Raw genomic sequence first — 13,180 nt, 5'->3', positions numbered from 1 at the left:
AACATCGTCTCCTACACCGATGACCCACAGCAGATCCTCTACCTCACCAATGAACCCACAATCACCAGAACCAATTTCCACAGTGGAATGAAGGCCATTGCTACTTGGATGAAAGACAGCTGCCTGAAGCTCAACTCAAACAAGACTGAATTACTCATCCTGGGTCCCATCCCTTCACCCTAGGCTGACTCCTGGTGGCCAGCCACTCTGGGATCTCCCTCCAAGCCGACGGAACACGCACGCAACCTCCGCATCATACTGGACTCATGGATTCTGATGGATCCCAATAGAATACAGAAAGGTCACCCACACAATCATCACCAGCAGACTCGACTACGGAAATGCACTGTAAGCCGGCATCCCCGAGAAACAGCGCAAGAAAGTACAGAATGTCCCAAATGCAGCAGCCCGACTGATCCTCGACATCCCCCACTGCAGTCACATCACACAACAGTTACGACAACTCCACTGGCTCCCAGTCAACAAGAGAGTCACTTTCAAATTCCTCACTCACGCCTACAAAGCTATACTCGACGAAGGACCAGCCTACCTGAACCACCTCCTCAAGCATCTATTTCCCTCTACCTCAATCTGACAGGGAGAGCTATTGCAAACAAACAGTTTTTTACCTCTCTTCTTCACCCTCCAGCAGCTTTCTGTAAGCATTAATCTCCATGACCAGGGCCAATTTGACATTTAGAAGTTGCTCATAGTCATTGAGTTGCTTCTGCATCTTTCCTCGTATGTCAGACATTTCTCGCTCTCTCTCCACCAGCATCCTCCGACAGTTATCGCATTCCTTTGCTAGTGCTTCTTCCAACTCTTGCATCCGATCATGCCATGCTCTTAACTCTTTCTGCAGATTAGAAAGCTGGGTGGAAAGGCTGTCGATACGCATGCAGCTTTCTATCAGCTCTTCTTTGGTGCTGCTGGCCGTACTGCTGTTCATCTCAGAAGCCATTCTGGCGTTCTCCAGCTTGGCCTGGTAAGTTTGCTCCAGTTCATCCTTATAGAGTTTCACTTGCAAGTCATGTTGCTCTCTAATATCCTGAAGAGCTTCAGCCAGTTTAAATTGATAGTCCGGGCGTCCAGAATCCACCTCAACAAAACGAGTTTCGTTCCTTTTGCTGGACTCCTTTAACTTCCTCCTCATAAACATTTTTACGAAACTCCAATTCTTCTATGAGACTTTGACAGCGATTTTCCAGATCCACTTTAATCAAAGTTTCATCTCCCAGCTGTTTCTTGGCAGAGTTCAAGGAGGCTGCAAGCTGTGCACACGCCTCTTGCAGGTCATCCAGTTTTTTTTCCAGTAAGGGCTGTAGCAAGGGTAGCATCTTTTGAGTTGAGCGATGATTCAAGGGCTTTAAGCTTCGAGAGTGCAACTCCGAGGTCCGCTTCTTTCTTTGCATAGCTGTTCTGCAGTTGTTCGTGCCTGGAGCGCAGAGTGCTGAGCTCGATCTGTAGCTGCGCGCGCTCCTTGGCTGTGTCATCGAGCGCACGCCGGGTGTTGGCTAATTCTGTCTCGTAGAGCAGGCGCAGGCCAGTGAGCTTGCGGCCTGTCACCTGCAGCCGGAGTCCACTGTTTTCCGACTCTAGGCTGCGCACCTGGTTGATGTAGATTGCAAGGCGGTCGTTGAGGTGGCGCAGCTCCTCCTTTTCTTGCATCCGCGAAAGGCGCGTGAGACTGAGTGGGGTGCCAGCAGCACTACCTCTGCAAGAGCTCAAGCGCAAGCCCTGTACCGGCGTAGTGGTGGCCATGTCGCCGGAGGGAGAAAAGAGGCTGCAGATGTGCCAAGAGACAATACTAAAGTGGCCAATGCAAGACACCAGAGACAGCTACAATTCCAACATGCACTCTGCGCCTGGCGAAACGAGCAAAAACTAAACTGCAAAAATCCGAGGATGCCACCACGCAGCTGTTACATGTACAATACAGATGGCAATAAAATTATATATTTTTTAAAAAGGCAACAGTAGGGAAGAGGAGTTGCAAGCAATTAAAAAAATAAAAAGCGTTGTGTCCGAGTTCTGCTCTCTCTGTTCCTACTGCCACTGCTGGCTACCCAAACTGGTTATGCGTCTCTCCTTCTTCCACAGTTCCAGGTGGCTCTGGAGAGTCTCTGGCTTTCTGCAGTTCCCAGTCTCCAGCTTCATGTTGCTGACATTCTGGTCTACCGAGGTCAGCACTAGAAGGGATCAGGTCCAGTCATCACCCAAAGGGAACCGAGCTGTTGTTCAGGTAAGTGATGCATGACAGTGGTGTGGGTGGTGTTCTCCTTGGTGCTTCTAGCTGCAATTGCATGAGGTCCATGGCATTATTGACCTTGCCAAGGATGAACTGTGGGAGTTTACCAAGGGCCTCATTTATGAGACCCTAGCGGCACATTTGCACCTCTGGAATGTCACTTTTTTGTTGTTTCAGTGGTGTATGTGCCACATCATATTTATAAGGCCACGTAATGCTACTTTACATGGTTTTTCATGGCCTTGTATATATGTGCCCCATTCTTGCAGAGAACTGCTTGAAAGGGGCATTCCATGGGTGTTGCTGTGGGCGTTCCCAACCGAAACCCATGGAATTCCTTGCAGTGCTGTCTGGCACCAAAACCTCTTAAATGGTGCCCCAAGTATGTTTGCATCATTTTTAAGACCAACTAAATTCTGTCATTCTTTTTTAGCGGCATACAAGAAAGCCTTTGAAAATATTGTGTTGTGTGTTTTGCTGGAGTTCTTACACTGGAACACCTACCTTGCATCTCATTTTCGGTAAGTCACGCTAACAGAAGTGATGCTTTGAAAAAATCATTTCAACTCAGAAAAAATGCTTCTAACTGAACTTTGCGACAACTTGTAAAATGGCGATGAAAAAACGCTGGTGTAACGTCAAAGAATACATGCTACTGTGGTGTTAAATCCTTGTAAAAATTCCTATGAGTCTTTTATATTGCAACAGGCCTATGTGTGTAGAAAAGGTTGTAATATACCTGCAATCTTCTTCGAGGTCCAACTGATGATAACCTTTATTCAAATCAAGGTGAGAGAAGACCTCTGCACCATTTCGTTGTGATATCATGTCAGCAATATGTGGGCCTGGATGTCGTTCTCATTTAATTGCCTTGTTGCATATCAACACACATGTGTACTGCTCCTTCAGTGTCCTCTTTTGACACTACCACAATGGGAGAGCCTTGCGGGCAGGTGGATATAAGGAAGAACTGGCCAGAAACCCAAGATGCGGCACCAAATAATACAGCCACAAACACAGGCACTTAAAGAGGCAGCAGTAGCTCAACCAAGGCGAGTCAAGGACACAACTGAGGAGGATGGGCCAGCCTAAAGAAAAAAAATGAGCGTACTGAAAACGACATAAGCAAACACAAGAGGAGGGGGACATGTAACAGGGCCTGTGTCCATTGGACGGAACTGCATACCAAAAGGCGGGTCAGATAGCAACATTTCACTAATGAAAAACATGCTCTTCCTATGCAAGATCTAAAAAGGATAGAAAGAAGAAGGAAAAAAGTAAGACTAACAATTAAAGGAAAAATTGAGAAAGTAAAAAAGAAGGAGATAAGGAAAGAAACAAAGAAACAAAGAAAGAAAAAATGCATGCAATCAAGAAACAAAGGAGAAACAAGTACACATGGAAAGAAGGCATGCTAGAGAGAAAAAACAAAGAAAGAAAGAAAGAAAGAAAGAAAGAAAGAAGTATAGACGAAAAATAAGAAGGAAAGAAAGAATACATGAAGTAAGGAAACAATGGAAGAACAAAAGAATGAAGGAAGGAAAGAAAGAAAATAGAAATAAAGAAAACATATAGAAAAGAAGGAAAGAAAGAAGGAAAGGAAAGAAGAAAGGAAGTACAGAAAGGAAGAAAGAAATGAAGACTTAAAGAAAGAAAGAGGGAGGAAAGAAAGAAGGATGGAGAGAACAACAGAAAGGAGGAATGACAGAGAGGGTTGCAAAGTTGAGCACCATCATAGTGTGAAAAGCAGAAGTCAGATAAAGAAAGGAACATACAATAGCATTGGCAGGAGACATGTACTGATAAAGCTGGAATTTGCCCTGTGCACTCATCTGGTTGAAAGTTGCCTGCTATCACATCATGCTCCAAAAACAAAAGGCAACACGAAAGTTATAACTATAAAGTAAAAACACAAGCACTGAAGGGCACTACCTTATGCATAAATGTGCTCCTTGTGAAAGGGCTACATGCAGTCACTCATAGTGAAGTTCTCCAGTGGCTGAAGTAGGCTGAGTCATTGCCCCATGCTGCATGTTGCAGTGGGTGGAAGCAAGACAAGAGTTATACAAGAACAGACCAATGGATGAACAGAGGTTGGTAAAAGACACTTTAAGTGAGTATATTATATGTAAGCTTTGGCAAACCCCAGACCTCATACGTAGAACATTAATTTATTTATCAAGTTCATGAAGAATGTCTCATTGAGCATTCTCCCAGTCTTAGGCTGTGTATTTGTAAAACACAGCCCTGCTATACTCCAAGGTGAACAACTTGGTGAGAGCTATAAACTCCATAGGATCCTGGGGAAACTCCACAGTATAATCCATTATGGTGGACAATGGTCTGTAATTGTAATTGTAATTGTGACTTGTAAAGCGCGTTATCACCGTCAGGTCTCTAAGTGCTGTGAGAGGATACTGCCTTTGCCCAGGTGGAGATGGTATGAACTGGAACGCGTCCCAAGCCTCCGAAAATAGTACTGTCTTGAGCTTCTTTCTAAAGTGAAGCAGAGAATGCTCCTTATGTACATTCTCTGGCAGCTTGCTCCAGATATGGGGGATACATTTAGAGAAGGATATTCCTCCGTAGGAGGACAGGAAGAAGCGAGGGCAGACCAACAGGCTGGCATCTGATGACCGTAGTGTTCCACTTGGATTGTATTTTACTAGGCTATCTTTGATATACCTCGGGGCTTGACCATAAATGGCTTTATGTGCAATACAGAGGCCTTTAAAATGTGAAACAATATATTACCCAAGCTACACCGATATCTGTATAGTCATGTGGAGGGGCGCATAGATATCTTTACACACACAGCACTTTTTTTCACAGCACCCTATATCCACATAGTCCATAGAAAATCTCATTGACACCAGAAATAGTCCAATCAAAGCTTCTGTCTTGACGTCTTTAATTTCCACAAATTCGTGATATTCCAAGTTACAGCCGACGCGCGTTTCGCCCTCTGGGCTTTCTCAAGGCTGCAATACAGATATTCATACGTGTCCATCAGACATTGTACAGGTCATTTTGGTACATGTCACTACATATTCGCATGCAAAATCCCTTGTGAAGGATAAATTGTGTTTATGCGATATGGAAATCATTGTCCTAGACATAACACCCTAGTGGACAGTGTCTCCCAGAGACCGACTGTTTATGTTGGCAGATAGGAAAAGAATTTATAAAGAAGGCCATGCTTTGAATTTCCATAGAGTTCTCTAATTCCAGTGATTTACGAGTGCCAACCTGAGCAAAGAGTCACTTCACCATAACCATCACCTAGTGCACGGTGCATATACACCATTTCTTTATTGTTCTCACCTTATTTGAAAAAAGGGCTGAACGGGATGGAAGAGATTTCCTTTGTTATAATAATGTCCCTCGGGTTTGTATAATCTTTCAATGCGCATATGTAGGAGGGTACATTCACGAATATATGAGGATTAATCGGGCTCCACTTAATATGTTTGTCCAATTCTGTAAAGAATGACAATGCTCATGTTTTTTTGGTTCACTTAATTCACCATGAGCCATAAATATGTACAAGATATTCATTTACTTCTTAAAAAACACTCTAAGTATTAAAAGCTGTCTCAATATTCATGCATAATTTGCCAATAAATTGCTTATTTAATCTACATTGAGACACATATTTCCTATTTCACATAGTGAATAAATCGTTAGAAGAAAAACGTTATAAAAACCGTGGCCTTACCAGAAAGTAGTTAGTCTTTATGTGACATCAAGAAATTCATTAGAGTTGCCACTCCATGTTAATCAATGGGGCCAAGATTTCGATGGGATTGTGATATATCCCGAGTATTCCCGACTAGTTGTGAAGAAGTCAGCGTAAAAACGGGTCCCCAGAGCAGGAAGGAAAGAATATAGGGGGAGATATATTAGTCCCAAATATCGCGTTTTACGTTTTATAAATAGATAGGCAACTAGCTGATCAAACAACATACACATTATTATCTGGGAATCCTATGAGGCAAATAATCACATTAATTGAAACACGGTTAAAACACTGGAAAAGTAAGGGACTCATTTCGGAAACGGAATTTAGATACCTATTCAATGATACAGCCACCAATCCATGTATATATGTACTTCCAAAAGTACACAAGCAAGGTAGATTCCCCCCCGGAAGACCAATAATTTCTGGCATAAATTCACCTACAGAACAAATATCAGAGTATATAGATATGTATCTGCAGCCACATGTAGTGAATTTACCGTCGTACCGTCGTACATAAAAGACACCCGTGACGTCCTAGGTAAGGTCTCTGATGTAGAATGGACAGAGGGCCATTTACTGGTCACTATGGACGTATGCTCTCTATATACGTGTATACCAGGGGAAATGGGTCTCAATGCTATTGAACATTTCTTGGACAGTCGTCCCATTGAATGCTACGAGCACACAGTGATGCTACTTGACTTGATAAATCTGGTCTTAGATAACAACATCTTTCTACATAATGGCCAGTGGTATCGCCAAAAGAGGGGAGTGGCAATGGGGGCTAAATTTTCCCCATCCTACGCAAATTTGTATATGGGACTGTTGGAATTAGGACATATATGGCGCAACTGCCCTGAACATCTGTTGGAACAAATTCTTTATCTTGGAAGATATATTGACGATATTTTATTGTTCTGGGCGGGCTCTAAAGCAGAACTAGATTCTTTCTACACATATGTCAACACAAATAAATATAACCTAACCTTTACCATTGAATCAAGCACTGAAATGATCGATTTCTTAGATATTAAAATCATGGTTGACAAGAACAGGTTGGTGACCTTACCATATAGAAAACAAACAGCGTGCAATGCTACATTGCACGCGGAAAGTGCACATCCCCCCTCACAAATAAATGCCATACCATTTGGCGAGATGCTACGCATCAAACGTAACTGTAGCGTAGAGTCAGCTTTGGAAAAAGAACTTGATAAGGTGGAACATAGATTCCTAAAGAGAGGTTACTCTCCTATGAACATCAATCTAGCAAGACATAAAGTCAACCAAACAAAAAGATCCACCTTATTGACCAACCAAAAATGCAAGTCTAAAAAAAGAAACAAAAACATGAAGGTTAACTTCATTGCACCTTATATGGCTGAGATACCCGCCACCCCCTCTCAACACAATCCCCAAGGATGGGAAACCGGAAACAGTTCTGAAGTTTTTGGAGACGGGAGGGAGTGACCCTCCCGGGCCGTATTTATTAAAATATGAAACAAAATTAAAACATTAAATCAACAGTTTCATATTATGTACAATTTCATTACCATATTGCGATGTTTGGCTAACCTTAACATATCCTCTAATACAAAGGTTCTCCTAGCCGAACTAACATCCTACCAAACATTTACTTAACTTTTGAAATTGTACATCCTAACGTTTAAGGGCCAACGGCAAGGTCGTAACCGGTGTCAAGATCCCTAACCCAGACGTATTCCCCTCACTTGAGAGGGGCGGCACGGAGGCATACCTCAAGTGCAACTACCAATTTCCCTTGACTTGACGGGGGCACCAATAAAACTCGACGCCACTTAAAGGTCGTACGAGGACTCGTGTGAGGTATCCAGAAGGTAGCGTAGACCCCCCCCAAACCCCACACAACTTACCACATCTGCCGTCGCAGACGTCCTGGCCCCGGGAAATTCCCCAGGAGGGGGCTGTAACCCCTCCTACCCATGAAGGGGCCTTGACCGCCTTCCCTTTCCTTTCGGCGACCCATCCTTAGAAGGGACCGCCTCCCCGTTGAGGGGCCAATGGCCACCTCCCCCGAGCGCCCCCATCCGTAATGGGTGACGCCCACTCATAGGGATCTTCCAATTAGTGCTCACCGATCATGACCTTACCGCCCGACCAAAATAAATACGACAATGATAACTAAATAACTAAAGACTAAATATAACAGACAGTATCAACAACCACTTTATTCAAAGCATGCTTACTGATGAACACTAAAGCACAATTACTTTATTTGCAAAACATAACACAAATCGATCATTCTTTATTGCATACTCAACATCTTCACGATAATACCACAACCTGTAAACGAAAATCAGAGTTATCCATCAAACTTTATTCAAAACCACTCGCTGTCTTCAGGGGCTGGTGGGTGGGTCAAAATTGGCTCTTCGTTCCGTCTCGAGCTCACGTGCAGCGAGGAGGTGCAGCTTCAGAGCACAGGAACAAGAGGATGCTTTCTGGTCTCGTTCCTTCTTTTATCCGTCTTCAGGGCGGGCGTAAACCCGCCCCTGCCTGCCCCAAGGGCGTGGCCAGCCGCGTCAGTGTCTAGGCCAACCCACTCTAGGGCGGGAAAAGGCGCGCCCCGGCTACGCCGCTTCGGGCATACCAGCCGAGACTCGCCTCCCGCCCAAGATGGCTTCCCGGGGGGATCGTGGTACTCTGCCATAAGTTCGGGGGGACCGATTGGTCGCCCCTTTCCATATGGCTGAGATACCCGCCACCCCCTCTCAACACAATCCCCAAGAATGGGAAACCGGAAACAGTTCTGAAGTTTTTGGAGACGGGAGGGAGTGACCCTCCCGGGCCGTATTTATTAAAATATGAAACAAAATTAAAACATTAAATCAACAGTTTCATATTATGTACAATTTCATTACCATATTGCGATGTTTGGCTAACCTTAACATATCCTCTAATACAAAGGTTCTCCTAGCCGAACTAACATCCTACCAAACATTTACTTAACTTTTGAAATTGTACATCCTAACGTTTAAGGGCCAACGGCAAGGTCGTAACCGGTGTCAAGATCCCTAACCCAGACGTATCCCCCTCACTTGAGAGGGGCGGCACGGAGGCATACCTCAAGTGCAACTACCAATTTCCCTTGACTTGACGGGGGCACCAATAAAACTCGATGCCACTTATAAGTCGTACGAGGACTCGTGTGAGGTATCCAGAAGGTAGCGTAGACCCCCCCCCAAACCCCACACAACTTACCACATCTGCCGTCGCAGACGTCCTGGCCCGGGAAATTCCCCAGGAGGGGGCTGTAACCCCTCCTACCCATGAAGGGGCCTTGACCGCCTTCCCTTTCCTTTCGGCGACCCATCCTTAGAAGGGACCGCCTCCCCGTTGAGGGGCCAATGGCCACCTCCCCCGAGCGCCCCCATCCGTAATGGGTGACGCCCACTCATAGGGATCTTCCAATTAGTGCTCACCGATCATGACCTTACCGCCACAGGTCCGGATAGTTGACCGGCTATCCGGACCCCCCACCACACTCCTACCTAAAGGTCATGTTTTAACGTCTTCAGCCAAGCTATGTAGTCTCCTATGAGTAACTCATTCCCCATCCGAGATAAATGAACACCATCCCCCAAGTACATACTGTCATCATTAATACATCCATGCGCGATAGAATGCAGTGCATTGGAACGGAACAACCTACTTACTTTGTTATTAATTTTCCTCACAGAGTGATTTAAAGCAGAAACAGAAAAAGCCCCCTGCCACACTTTTCGTGGGATCATATGGGACCACGCAATTGTGCACCCTGGAACTCTCCTCGCTAACCAACTTACAGTGGAAAGCATCGCCTCCAGGAGAAGTCGTCTACCAGTGGTGACCAAATCATTGCCCCCAAGATGTACTATGACTACAGACGGCGGTGACCTCGTCCGCCCTAGCAAACCTTCGAAAAATGATTGAAACTGGTCAATACAGAGACCGCCCTTTCCGTAGAAGGACACACTGTACCCGTATTCCCCAGCCACGTGCACCATGTCACCTGCCTTGAATACGTCCGCGGCACGCCTCACGTATGAGTGGCCCACGACCCACACCTCCTTTTTAACAGCCGGTGATGTCTGACCGCTGGCCCGGTGTTGGGTCGACTGCATAGTCCGCCCCGCCTCGTAGGCTTGCGTAACTGAAAACCAAACAAAAACAAGAAGCGTGAGTACATCATTACAGCTTCACAACATGTGCAAACGCACATACCTTTTATAACAGTTGGAGGACCAACGCCCCACACGTTTAACTTGTTCCACATTCAGACCCCTGGCCGTAGCCTCAGTAGCAGCCCCTATCCGAAAGGAATGGGTCCCAAACTCACCCGGGTTCAAGCCCGCAGCTGTAATTGACATCGCAAGCACCCGCTGAAACTGAAACCTTGTCAGTGGGGTGGCGTCTGCGTGTCTCAACAAGGTCCCCCCCCCATGATGCCACCCTTTGTGTCAAGTAATCCTCTAAACACCTCACTGGGCACATGGACGACCTGGGAATCCTGTGTATAATTATGCCGTCGCCCATCCTACTTTGATCGGTCTTGGACCTTACAAACGAGACCGTCATCGTCTCCCCTCTGATTTGAACGTGCTCTGCGCACAACCCTCCCGTAACATCCTGCTTGTTCCTTGCCACTAATTCGCTTACCCGCATAGCTCCATGAAATGCTAGCGTAAAAGCAGCTCGGAATAACACTGTCTCAAAGTGAGATGAACATGTTGTAGGGAGTCTGGATAATAACTGGGCCAACCTATCCAAACCTATCGGGCGCCTCTCGTCTACTCTGCTACCCTCAAGGCGTTGCCACCCTCGTAGCGCTTTTTGCACAGTGAAAGACGCTGTCGGGTCCTGTATCCCGTGAGCCCTAGCAACAAAAGAAATGGCAGCCCGATGCCTCTGGGCCGTGGCCACCGATTTCCCTGCCCGATGTAAAGACATCAAAAAATTCACTACCCATTCCTCCTGTCCCCAAAGCTCCCCTCTAGCAGTCCCCAAAAAGGCTAAATAGGAAAGGAACGCCCCTTCATATGCCTTCCTCGTCCTGGGTGCTAAACTCTCTCCCACGAGGTTACGAAGCTCGGGGCACCGAGAGACCAGAGAGCTTCGGGAAAGGGTGCAGGCTCCGGGTCCGCTGTGGGAAGGAAACCCCAGAAAGCCTGCATACGAAAACGAGAAAGGGCATCAACCGCCTGGTTCATTATCCCCGGGACATGTCTCGCTTTGAATAGTACATTCAATTGCATACATAATAATACAATTTCCTTGAGCAGTCTCAAAATCCATTTGCATCGTGCTGCCTGGCTATTGATACACTCAACCACGGTCATATTGTCAGACCAGAATACCACAGAGTGATCTCTGAACCCTTCAGGCCACGTTCTCAGGGCTACCAAAATGGGGAAGAGTTCCAGGAAGGCAATGTTACTTGTCAGCCCACTGTCTCGCCACCATGCTGGCCATTTTTGTGCAGACCATCGAGTACCGAAAATGGCACCAAAACCTATACTCCCTGCCGAATCTGTCCATAGCCCCAGTTCCTCGGAGGACACGGCTGGTTTGTTCCAGACGACTCGACCATTGAAATCCGCCAGAAATGCCAACCAAATGCGCATCTCCTGGCGGACCTCGGCCGAGAGCCTTGTGCGATGATGGCCCTCCCTCAGTCCGACCATGGCTTGAGCGATCGAACGGGAAAAGGGGCGGGCCATTGGTATAACTCTTAGGGCAAAATTCAACTGCCCCACTAACTGCTGTAGCTGATGCAGTTTAACCTTAGTTTCACTCATACACATTTGCAGGGATGCCCTGAATTTTAACACTTTATCACCTGGTAAACGGAAACAACCTTCTCTGGAGTCTAACTCGATCCCCAGAAACTCGAGGCAGGTCGAAGGACCCACCGTCTTACCTGGCGCCAATGGCACGCCAAACTGATTCATTAAAACACAAAATGCATCCAAAGCTTGTCCACATTCCGAATCCCCAGCTGCCCCCAGGAACAAAAAATCATCAAGATAATGCATAACATGTTGAAAACCCGTCTTCCTAGTAAAGACCCACTGTAGGAAACAACTGAATTTCTCGAAATAGGCACAAGAAATAGAGCATCCCATCGGCATACACCTATCCATGTAATACTGTTCCTGAAACGTGAAACCCAGTAGCCGCTGATCGTCTGGATGTACCGGGAGCAACCGGAACGCTGACTCGATATCAGATTTTGCCATCAGCGCCCCGGGCCCCAGGCGATTTCAAAATGGCCACGGCCTCCTCAAAAGATGCGTACCGCACCGAACATATTTCTGGGTCTATCGCTTCATTTACGGAAAGACCACGTGGGGCTGACAAATTATGTATCAGCCGAAACTCACCCGGTCCCTCTTGGGGACCACTCCTAAAGGTGAACAAACAAAGTTAGCCACCGGGGGTACACTAAACGGACCAGCGACTCGACCTCGAGTAACCTCCTTCCGGATCTTTTCCTGTACCACAGTCGTATGCTGCAAGACCGATATCTGATTTTTGCATCTTTCCACACCCTGAAAGTCCCCTACTGGGATGCGGAAACCATATGAAAACCCGTTCCGCAACACCCCAGCAGAAGCACGATCCGGGTATTCACTGAGCCAGGGAATCATCGCCAAGGTATCAATCGGGGTAGGTAAAGGCGCCCCTCGGACTATGTTAGACCTGTTTGGCGCCTCCTCTACCCCCGGTATCACCCGTTTTGGCTCTGCACGTGGACTCAGGATGGGATGATTGCCCACACCCACTACATTCGTGTTTAAACTTGCACGATCCCTGGGGCCTAGTACATTTACCCCTGTTAAAATTCCAACACACCCCCTTTTTACCTGTATTACCGGTAGGCCTCGAGTGATTGTCGGTACCCGTACCTGATCGAAAGGGCGTCCCCGCATACTGACGGGGGGATTTGCCCACATTACTCCCTACCAATGGCACTTTCAACATACCAGTCTCCTCCATTTTGGACCAGGACACAGAGTCATAACAATCCCAAGTTAAGTTTTTATCATGTTCTTTTGCTTTTCTGAAAAGATTATCATAGCAAAACCAATGATTACCCTCGTGTGATACCGAGTACCCCATGATCCGTGACTGATAACTCGGCAATTCGGGTAGCAATTCGGGCCTCCGTT

The 13,180-nt window shown here is 46.4% G+C and overlaps 1 pseudogene; it reads right to left on the bottom strand.

Annotated features, from left to right (window-relative positions):
* Nucleotides 1-625: 625 nt before the first annotated feature.
* LOC147698298 (lamin-B1 pseudogene) lies at nt 626-1,761 on the bottom strand (annotated as a pseudogene).
* Nucleotides 1,762-13,180: the final 11,419 nt, after the last annotated feature.

The sequence above is a fragment of the Lissotriton vulgaris genome, chromosome 8 (genome assembly GCF_964263255.1).
Source record: "Lissotriton vulgaris chromosome 8, aLisVul1.2, whole genome shotgun sequence".
Classification (NCBI taxonomy): Eukaryota; Metazoa; Chordata; class Amphibia; order Caudata; family Salamandridae; genus Lissotriton; species Lissotriton vulgaris.
This window is presented reverse-complemented; position numbering and strand designations above follow the sequence as displayed.